This window comes from Henckelia pumila, chromosome 2 (assembly GCF_033568475.1).
Source record: "Henckelia pumila isolate YLH828 chromosome 2, ASM3356847v2, whole genome shotgun sequence".
NCBI classification, from domain to species: domain Eukaryota; kingdom Viridiplantae; phylum Streptophyta; class Magnoliopsida; order Lamiales; family Gesneriaceae; genus Henckelia; species Henckelia pumila.
In genome coordinates, this window is record NC_133121.1 from 91,007,695 (window position 1) to 91,020,393 (window position 12,699).

The following is a 12,699-nucleotide window of genomic DNA, read 5'->3' on the forward strand; positions in this document are numbered from 1 at the left end:
ATTTTGATCGGATGAATAACTGTCTTGATGAAGTTTGTACTGTATTTTGGCAGAATGGATGTGTAATTTCCATTTATTGAATCGCTAATATATGTCGGTTGTGGTTGTTAACACTTATAAATTGATTGCGTCACACTTTTATACAAAATTTGACAAAAAAATTAAACTTCACATAACCAATGTTATACTACATTTACCTGTTAATGTACAACGACTCAATACAACTGGTATTAAGTTTCTGACCTATCAACAAAATATTATACCACGTTAAACCAATTTTATACTACACTTGTCTAATAATGTACTACAAGTTAATACAACTAGTACTCTGTTTTTTTAATACAAACCAACACCACCATGATAAAAAGTATGAAAGATGTACCAAATTTAACATAACATTATACCACAATAAGTCTCTATCATACTTTCTTTTCCATCTACTGTACTGCTAGTCAATATAATCTGTACTGCGTTTCTGACCACGAACCAACACCACCATGGTAAACATGTATGGAAGATATACCAAATTTAACATAATCTCATACCGCAAATAGTCTCTATTATACTTCCTTTTCCATCTATTGTACTACTGATTAATATAACTAGTATTGCGTTTCTGACCACGAACCAACACCACCATGGTAAACATGTTGGAAGATGTACCAAATTTAACAACATATAATACCACAAATAGTCTCCATTATACCTTAGTTTTCATATATTGTACTACGGGATAATATAACCACTACTGCGTTTCTGACCGCGCATCAACACCACCATGGTTAACATGTATAGAAGATGTATCAAATTTAACATAAACTCATACCGCAAATAGCCTATATTATACTTCATTTTCCATATTGTACTACTGATCAATATAACTAGTACTGCATTTCTTACAACGAACCAACACTACCATGGTAAATATGTATGGAAGATGTAAAAAATTTAAAAACACATAATACCTCAAATAGCCTATATTATACCTCATTTTCCATATATTGTACTACCGGATATATAACCATTACTGCGTTTCTGACCATGCACCAACACCACCATGGTAAAATATGTATGGAAGATGTACCAAAGTTAACAACACATAATACCGCAAATAGCCTCCATTATACCACATTTTCCATATTTTATACTACTGGGCTCTAAAATCGATATTGTGTTTCTGATTGCGCACCAACACCACCATAGTAAATATGTATGGAAGATGTACCAAATTTACCAAACCATCATATCGCAAATAGTCTCCATTATACTTTATTTTTGATCTATTGTACTACTGTTCAATATAACCAGTACTACGTCTGACCACACACCAACATCACCATTGATGTTACAAAATTAGGACATTGGATGCATACATAAGGTTGTTTTAACCATAGATTGAAACATCCTAGACTTATAAATTTCAAAAATGCGGAAAATTTAAAAATTTTTCTTTTTCTTTTAAATTTTAAAATAAATACTAAGTAAAATATTTATATATATATATATATATACATATATGCCCATACATATATGTACAACCATAAAAGAGATTTAAAATTTAATAAATAATTATGCAACATAAAAATAATTACTAAAACGTCTGAATCATGCAATACTTAAAATAATTCAAAACAATTTAATCAATAGTGCATACACTAAAAAGTTGCGTGAAAATAATACTTAAATCTCAACACTGGAATAAAATCTTCAAACAAAATAGTGTTTAAAAATATTCATGCATAGAACACTAGCACGATGCAGACTACGGTCACGGGGCCACTGCAGCTCCGCTCATACGTCCTCACCACCGTAGGGGTAACCTGCTCCTCTACGTACTCACCTGCACCATATCAGTGTAGTGAGCCTAGAGGCCCAACATGCATACTAACAAGGGTTTAAAATATTTAATACACTTTCATACATAATACTTAACCTATAAATGCATGAGCATGCCTCAAAAATAATAACATAAATGTTGCTTAAAGAAATCACTGAATTATACGTAACATACATAATATCATACATACTTGAGTTGTTGAGCACTTATTTTCTTAACATCGAATGGTCCTATCCGTAAGTGTGACCCATACTTAAAGTGCGACTGATCAGTCTAAGAAACCATCGTACGAGGCTGGTGGCGAACCACCCATACATAAATGGCAGAAACTGCCCATACATAAATGGCCACACTACTTCAATTTCCACCTAAAATATTTTATTTGCTCAACCATAGAACTTCAATCATAGCATAAAAATTTGATTTCATGAATGCATGTACTTTAAATAAATTGTGTGTCCTTCATTTATATTTAATTTATTTTCTAATATCATATAAATATTCAAATAACTTTTCATGCATAAAATAATTAAATATAAACTCAGGACACGTGAAATTTCTCATGGTTTGATTCAACTGCTGGCCCTAGACATGCAAGCCCATTAACTTAAGACTTGGCCCATTAGTGTACTTAAGCCCATTAACAACTTTTCTAGGCCCAATAAATCAACCAAAGCCCATTAAGACTAACTTAGGCCCAATAACACTGTCCCTGGCCCAATGGGCCCAAAAGCCCAATAACAGGCCCAATAACTTTCATGGGCTCCCAAGCCCATAAAAATTTCTGGCCAACTTAAAAATTTAAATAAAAATTAATAAAAGCCCAAAAATAATTAAATTAACCCAAAATAATTTAATGGAGCCCAAATAGATTAAATGGTACTAATTAAACTTTTTTTGGAAATTTAATTAGTCCATTTAACTCCTAATTAACTTAAAAACTTAAAAATAAAAATACCCGAGCCCAATTAAAATAACCCGGACCCGGACCCAACTAACTTAACCCATATTATTTTAGACCCGACCCGGACCACATGACCCGACCCGGATCCACCAACAACCCAAAACCCAAAACCCTAATACTCCCTCTTCCCCCCTTGCCGCGGCCGCACGAGCAGCAGGCCTTCACGGCCTGCTGCAGCCCAGCTCCGACCACCGTGGCCGGAGCCCCGCTGGCAGGACCTCCCCAGGGTCCTGCCGGTTCGAACCATGCCCTGGCCCGAACCCCATGCTGCCTCCTTCCCCAACACCGAACCCTCTTCCAAGACAACCCTAACCTGCGCGCCCATGGCTTCCCTTCTGAAACTCGATCGGCCGTGACTCCTAGCCCAAACCCAGCCAAAGCCGACCAATCTAGACACTCTAGGGACCCCGTAGGACCTAGCCAGCAGCCCCCTTCAAGCCATGGATAGTAAAAACGTGAGCATGAACATCACAAAGCCAAAACCGAGTGCATAAGAGAAAGAATTCGAAAACTTGCTGTAAAAAATGATAGGTCTCGATGCTACACACCCACACACATACATACACTGATATAGGATTGAAAAGAGAAGAAAATCATGCCTTAACACCGATTTGATAGAGCTAAAACGTGCACGACGGGCTTCGGGACGACGGGGCGACGACGACGAGCTTCGAACCTACACAAGTGTGGCTATGGTGTTCTTGAGCTTTCTGGATCGAAGGAGCTGATGAAGATGGTGGGGTGAGGCGGCTGAGTGAAGGTGAGTAATCGGTTGAGGGAATTTGGGCGATGATTTGGGTAGTGTAGGATAATAATTTAGGTAGATAATATTTTAATAACTAATTAGGAGATAATAACAACTTAAAAAGATCTCCTAACTAAATCAAATACTAGCTAACTTAATAAAATAATTAAATCCCGAAATAAAGAATTAAGGGAATTTTAAAGAAAATAAAAAGTCATTAAAATGGTATAATTTAGATAAAAATGGACTCCTAAAATTATATAAAATTAAATACTTAAAATTTTGAGATAATTAAACTCAAAAATAATATTTTAGGGCTCTAAAAAGACTCGTAAAATAATTTGGCTAGAAAGTTGTCATCTCGTCTGTCCACGGTCCCGTCTACGCGATCAAATAATTAAAATACTAAAAATCATAAAAATCACTAATTATGGGTTAAATGCTTAAAAATAAATTAAATCATGCACAAATAATTCACATAATTATTTAACCCATAAATCTAAAATTTAAATAATTAAATATCCTAATTATGCATGCGGATTTACGTATTAAAAAAATACCGGGTGTTACAATTCTCCCCCCCTTAGATTGAATTTCGTCCTCGAAATTAAAGTACTTACCCGAACAACTCCGGGTAGCGAGTCCTCATGTCTGCCTCGGTCTCCCAAGTAGCTTCCTCCTCCGAGTGATTCAGCCACTGGACTCTGACCATCGGTATGACCCGCGTCCTAAGCCTCCGCTCCTCCCTTGCCAAGATCCGCACTGGCCTCTCCTCATACACTAGATCTGGTGGCAACTGTAAGGGCTCGAAATCCAACACATGCGACGGGTTGGAGACATATCTCCGAAGCATGGATACATGAAAAACGTTGTGCACTGCCGCTAGCCCTGGTGGTAGAGCTAAACGGTAGGCCAACGTGCCAACTCTCTCCAAGATCTCGAATGGCCCTATATACCTCGGATTAAGCTTGCCTCTCCGGCCAAAACGCACTACTCCCTTCATAGGTGACACCTTCAGGAATACGTGATCACCTACAGCGAACTCCAAATCTCGTCGTCTGACATCTGCATAACTCTTCTGCCGACTCTGAGCTGTCCTCATCCTATCTCGAATCTGAGTCACAATGTCAGCTGTCTGCTGCACAATCTCTGGACCCAGTAAAATCCGCTCACCAACCTCATCCCAATGCACAGGAGATCTACATCTCCTCCCATACAATGCTGCATAAGGAGCCATACCTATAGACGACTGGAAACTGTTGTTATAGGTAAACTCCACTAATGGCAGTCTAGTCTCCCAAGAGCCCCGAAAATCAATGACACAAGCTCTCAGAAGATCCTCGAGAACCTGGATCACTCTCTCAGACTGACCATCTGTCTGGGGATGAAATGCTGTACTGAACAGAAGCCTAGTCCCCATAGCCGTGTGCAGACTCTTCCAAAATGCAGATGTGAATCTCGGATCTCTGTCTGACACAATAGACACTGGTATGCCATGCAGTCTAACAATCTCCCTAATGTAAAGCTCTGCATACTGTGTCAAAGTATAAGTAGTCCTCACCGGCAAGAAATGAGCTGACTTGGTGAGTCTATCCACAATCACCCAAATCGCTGTACAACCTCTGGCACTCCTCGGTAAGCCAACCACAAAGTCCATCGTAATATTCTCCCATTTCCATTCCGGAATGGGAAGAGGTCTAAGAAGTCCTGCTGGACGCTGATGCTCTGCCTTGACTTGCTGACAAGTCAAGCACTCTGACACCACTCTCCCGATGTCACTCTTCATCCCGGGCCACCAATACAATAGCTGCAAGTCTTTGTACATCTTCGTACTTCCGGGGTGAATGGAGTACGGAGATGTGTGAGCCTCTGCCAAAATCTCAGCTCTCAACTGATCGACGTTCGGTACCCACATCCTACCACGGTACTGAACAATACCATCCTCCACTGTATACAAAAGATTACCTATAGCCTCATCTCTCTGTCTCCATCGCTGTAACTCCTCATCAGTAGACTGTCCCTCTCTAATCCGATCTCGCAGAACTGGCTGCACCGTCAACACTGACAAGCTCGGTGCATGGCCACTCGGATAACACTCCAAGCCAAAACTCTGAATCTCGCTCTGTAGTGGTAACTGTACGGTCAGACATGATACCACTGACGACTTCCGACTCAAAGCATCGGCCACTACATTAGCTTTACCCGGATGGTAGCTAATGTCACAATCATAGTCCTTCACCAACTCCAACCATCTGCGCTGTCTCATGTTCAACTCCTTCTGTGTGAAGAAGTACTTGAGACTCTTGTGGTCTGTGAAAATCTTGCACTTTTCGCCATACAGCTCATGAATCTTCAGCTGTCTCAACGCATACGCAATAACCTTACCACACTGCATAAGCACTGCGCCTAAACCCAGTTTAGACGCGTCGGTGTACACCACTAACTCCTCATGTGGCACTGTCATAGCTAACACAGGTGCTGAAGTAAGTGCATCCTTCAGTTGATTAAAGCTCCTCTGACAATCTGGACTCCAAATATACTTCGCGTTCTTCTTGGTTAAGGAAGTCAAGGGTACTGCAATAGAGGAAAAACCCTTGATGAACTTCCTATAGTATCCTGCTAAACCCAAGAAGCTGCGAATCTCCGAAGCATTCTTTGGAATCCCCCAATCCCTCACTGCCTGCACCTTGGAATGATCCACTGCAATCCCATCCCTAGAAATAATGTGGCCTAGAAACGCCACCTGCTCCAACCAAAACTCACACTTACTGAACTTTGCAAACAGTCGATGCTCCCTCAAAGTCTGCAAGGCTGTATGCAAATGTTGTATATGCTCCTCAATGCTCCTCGAGTAGATCAATATGTCATCAATGAATACAATGACAAACTGATCTAGATACGGCTGGAAGACACGATGCATGAGATCCATAAAAACTGCTGGAGCATTGGTCAACCCAAAGGGCATCACCAAGAACTCATAGTGCCTATATCGTGTCCTAAAGGCAGTCTTAGACACGTCTGAATCTCTGACTCTCAGCTGATGGTAACCAGATCGCAGATCGATCTTGGAGAATACCGAAGCTCCCTGCAACTGATCGAATAAATCCTCTATCCTCGGTAGTGGATACTTATTCTTCACTGTGACTCTGTTGAGCTCTCGGTAGTCGATGCACAATCTCATGCTGCCGTCCTTCTTCTTCTTCACAAACAACACTGGAGCTCCCCATGGAGAAAAGCTAGGACGAACAAATCCCTTCTCCAACAGCTCCTGAATCTGCTCCTTCAACTCTCTCATCTCTGTAGGAGCAAGTCGATACGGTGCCTTAGAGATAGGCACAGTATCCGGCAACAACTCAATACTGAACTCCACCTCTCTCACTGGTGGAACTCCTGCAACATCGTCAGGAAAAACATCTGGATAGTCACGTACCACCTCTATATCTGATAAAGATCTGCTAGAAACGTCTGAGGTAGTGACCACACTAGCAAGAAAGCCCTGACATCCATGGCGCAATAATTTCCTCGCACGAACAAGTGATATCATATGAGGAATACTGCTAGACTGAGATGCAAAGAAAGTAAACATCTCACCTCCTGCTGGCTTCACTGACACTGTCCTACGTCGGAAATCAATCGAAGCTCCATTAACTGATAGCCAGTCCATACCCAAAATCAAGTCAAACCCGGTCAATGGAAGAACCACTAGATCTGCTCGAATGGAGTGTCCCTGCAACTCCAATTCCAGATCCCTGATAACACTAGTGGTAGTGATAGTCTGTCCGGATGGCATGGTAACATCGTAACCACAGTCGACAACCTCCGGTGTAATGCCTATCCGTCTGATAAAATCTCGGGAGATAAACGAATGCGTGGCTCCTGAATCTAGCAACGCAAACGTGGAGTTGCCTCCAACTAGAATTCTCCCTGCACGCAGAAGATTCCCAACAATTCATACCACTACGCTCCCAAGGTTAAAACACTACAATCCTTAATTCTAATCACAAAGAAACAAAATTCATATTCTAGCATGCTGATAATTAAACTCAAGTAACAGGCATTCAGATATAATCGCAATAAACAAAAGCAAAGAATTGAAAAAGTTTTAGGGGTTAGGTATACCGGTGATCAAGGAGGTATCTGGGTCTGCCTCCTCTGCCTGCATCACATATACTCGCCCACTGACGTTCTGCCTCTACGGGCAGTTGGCAATCTGATGCCCCGGCTCTTTGCAACGATAGCAGACTCCTGCTCCCATAAGACACTGCCCGGAATGCATCTTCTGACACTTCGGACATACTGGATATCTCCCTGGAGTAGGGGCCCCGCCCCTAGTCTGCTGCTGTGGTTTCCCCTGAGGCCTCTGCTGATTCGGGCCCTTAGATGGCCCTGTAAACTGCTTCTTCGCAGGAGGCTGCGAAGATGGTCGCTGATACCCCGTCTGCTGAAACTGCCTCTTACCCTGCTGCTCTCTCTGGATCTCTCTCCGACCCTCCTCGGAACGCAAGGCCCTACTGACTGCAGACTCATAAGTAAGTACGTCTGCCATGCGAACATCATGCTTGATATCCGCCTTCAAACCTTCCACAAACTGCCTCAACTTCTCTGGTGGACTATCAGAAATCATAGGCACAAAGCGACAGCCCTTCTCGAACTGTCTCACATACTCGACCACTGTCTTGTCCCCCTGACGGAGACTCATAAACTCCCGGATCATGCGACTGCGCACATCCTCAGTGAAGTACTTGGCGTAGAAGATACGCCTGAACTCGGTCCACGTCAGTGTAGGTAGATGGACTCCTCTAACTGCACCCTCCCACCAAAGGGCTGCATCTCCTCTCATCATGTACGTCGCACAGCTCACCCTGTCGGTGTCTGTGATCCCCATATAATCAAAGATGGACTCAAGAGAGCGAATCCATCCCTCAGCCACCAAAGGATCGGTGGTACCAACAAACTCCTTGGGCTCCTTCTTCTGGAACCTCTCAGCAACGTCCTCCTCATGGGACAGTCTGGGACGTGCAGCCTGCTGCTCCAACAGAGCAGTAATACCCGCCATCATATTAGCATTGGCCTGCTCCAATGCTGATAAAGGATTCTGCGGAGGTGGCGGTGGAGGCGGAGGTCCCCCACGTCGGTTCACTGGTCTGGGAGGCATTCTGCACCACCACATATTACTTTACGTAAATCGCCATGCATAACTAAGTGGTTTAAAAGTAATGCTAACTTAAATTCAAAGAATTAAATCATGCTATAAACACTTAAAACTTACAGACCGGTAGCGTGGATTTCTGAGCTAGCATAGCAGTAATGACCCCTCCAAGGACCGTGCTTTGATACCAACTGAAACATCCTAGACTTATAAATTTCAAAAATGCGGAAAATTTAAAAATTTTTCTTTTTCTTTTAAATTTTAAAATAAATACTAAGTAAAATATTTATATATATATATACATATATGCCCATACATATATGTACAACCATAAAAGAGATTTAAAATTTAATAAATAATTATGCAACATAAAAATAATTACTAAAACGTCTGAATCATGCAATACTTAAAATAATTCAAAACAATTTAATCAATAGTGCATACACTAAAAAGTTGCGTGACAATAATACTTAAATCTCAACACTGGAATAAAATCTTCAAACAAAATAGTGTTTAAAAATATTCATGCATAGAACACTAGCACGATGCAGACTACGGTCACGGGGCCACTGCAGCTCCGCTCATACGTCCTCACCACCGTAGGGGTAACCTGCTCCTCTACGTACTCACCTGCACCATATCAGTGTAGTGAGCCTAGAGGCCCAACATGCATACTAACAAGGGTTTAAAATAATTTAATACACTTTCATACATAATACTTAACCTATAAATGCATGAGCATGCCTCAAAAATAATAACATAAATGTTGCTTAAAGAAATCACTGAATTATACGTAACATACATAATATCATACATACTTGAGTTGTTGAGCACTTATTTTCTTAACATCGAATGGTCCTATCCGTAAGTGTGACCCATACTTAAAGTGCGACTGATCAGTCTAAGAAACCATCGTACGAGGCTGGTGGCGAACCACCCATACATAAATGGCAGAAACTGCCCATACATAAATGGCCACACTACTTCAATTTCCACCTAAAATATTTTATTTGCTCAACCATAGAACTTCAATCATAGCATAAAAATTGATTTCATGAATGCATGTACTTTAAATAAATTGTGTGTCCTTCATTTATATTTAATTTATTTTCTAATATCATATAAATATTCAAATAACTTTTCATGCATAAAATAATTAAATATAAACTCAGGACACGTGAAATTTCTCATGGTTTGATTCAACTGCTGGCCCTAGACATGCAAGCCCATTAACTTAAGACTTGGCCCATTAGTGTACTTAAGCCCATTAACAACTTTTCTAGGCCCAATAAATCAACCAAAGCCCATTAAGACTAACTTAGGCCCAATAACACTGTCCCTGGCCCAATGGGCCCAAAAGCCCAATAACAGGCCCAATAACTTTCATGGGCTCCCAAGCCCATAAAAATTTCTGGCCAACTTAAAAATTTAAATAAAAATTAATAAAAGCCCAAAAATAATTAAATTAACCCAAAATAATTTAATGGAGCCCAAATAGATTAAATGGTACTAATTAAACTTTTTTTGGGAATTTAATTAGTCCATTTAACTCCTAATTAACTTAAAAACTTAAAAATAAAAATACCCGAGCCCAATTAAAATAACCCGGACCCGGACCCAACTAACTTAACCCATATTATTTTAGACCCGACCCGGACCACATGACCCGACCCGGATCCACCAACAACCCAAAACCCGAAACCCTAATACTCCCTCTTCCCCCCTTGCCGCGGCCGCACGAGCAGCAGGCCTTCACGGCCTGCTGCAGCCCAGCTCCGACCACCGTGGCCGGAGCCCCGCCGGCAGGACCTCCCCAGGGTCCTGCCGGTTTGAACCATGCCCTGGCCCAAACCCCATGCTGCCTCCTTCCCCAACACCGAACCCTCTTCCAAGACAACCCTAACCTGCGCGCCCATGGCTTCCCTTCTGAAACTCGATCGGCTGTGACTCCTAGCCCCAACCCAGCCAAAGCCGACCCATCTAGACACTCTAGGGACCCCGTAGGACCTAGACAGCAGCCCCCTTCAAGCCATGGATAGTAAAAACGTGAGCATGAACATCACAAAGCCAAAACCGAGTGCATAAGAGAAAGAATTCAAAAACTTGCTGTAAAAAATGATAGGTCTCGATGCTACACACCCACACACATACATACACTGATATAGGATTGAAAAGAGAAGAAAATCATGCCTTAACACCGATTTGATAGAGCTAAAACGTGCACGACGGGCTTCGGGACGACGGGGCGACGACGACGAGCTTCGAACCTACACAAGTGTGGCTATGGTGTTCTTGAGCTTTCTGGATCGAAGGAGCTGATGAAGATGGTGGGGTGAGGCGGCTGAGTGAAGGTGAGTAATCGGTTGAGGGAATTTGGGCGATGATTTGGGTAGTGTAGGATAATAATTTAGGTAGATAATATTTTAATAACTAATTAGGAGATAATAACAACTTAAAAAGATCTCCTAACTAAATCAAATACTAGCTAACTTAATAAAATAATTAAATCCCGAAATAAAGAATTAAGGGAATTTTAAAGAAAATAAAAAGTCATTAAAATGGTTTAATTTGGATAAAAATGGACTCCTAAAATTATATAAAATTAAATACTTAAAATTTTGAGATAATTAAACTCAAAAATAATATTTTAGGGCTCTAAAAAGACTCGTAAAATAATTTGGCTAGAAAGTTGTCATCTCGTCCGTCCACGGTCCCGTCTACGCGATCAAATAATTAAAATACTAAAAATCATAAAAATCACTAATTATGGGTTAAATGCTTAAAAATAAATTAAATAATGCACAAATAATTCACATAATTATTTAACCCATAAATCTAAAATTTAAATAATTAAATATCCTAATTATGCATGCGGATTTACGTATTAAAAAAATACCGGGTGTTACATAGATGTTACAAACATATACATTTGTTAATCATCATATATGCTATCAAATTAGACATTAAAATGCATAAACATGTGATAATCATTATTGATGCTACAAAATTAGGACATTGGATGCATACATAATGTTGTTTTAACCATAGATGTTACAAACATATACAATGGATACATATACATGTGTTTGTTAATCACCATATATGCAACCAAATTAGTCATTTCATGCATAAACATGTGTCAATCATCATTGATGCTATAAAATTAGACATTTTATGCATAAACATGTGTATATGCACTCTAATGTCTAATTTAGTAGCATATATGGTTCTTAACAAATATAAATATGTATTCATTGTATATGTTTGTAACATCTATGATTAAAACAACTTTATCTATGCATACAATGTCCTGATTTTATATCATCAATGGTGATTAACACATGTTTACACATAAAATGTCTAATTTTGTAGTATAAACCAAAATATTTTAGCTTGAAAATGAAGTAGTCAACAACGCAGTACCATTTATATCTATATGTAGTACTTTAGCTAGCAAATAAAGTATAATAGCGTTTAATTGTGGTATACAAATGTGTTAAATTTGATACATCTTCTATACATATTTTACATTGTGGTGTTGGTGTGTGGTCAGAAACATAGTACTATTTGTATTGATACGTAGTACCGTTGCTTAAAACTAAAGTATAATAACGTCTAATTGTAGTATGCGAATTTGTTAAATTTGGTACATCTTTCATACATGTTTTACATTATGGTGTTGGTGCGTGGTCAGAAACACAGTACCATTTATATCTATACGTAGTACTTTAGTTAGCAAATAAAGTATAATAACCTCGAATTATGGTGTTGGTTTATGGTTCAGAAACGTAGTACCATTATATTGATACGTAGTACGTTTACTTGAAAATGAAGTATAATAACATCTAATTGTGGTATGAGAATCTGTTAAATTTAGTACATATTTCATACATGTTTTACATTGTGGTGTTGGTGTGTGATAAAAAATGCAGTACAATTTGAACTATACGTAGTACTTTTGCTTGAAAATAAAGTATAATAACGTCTAATTTTGGTATGAGAAT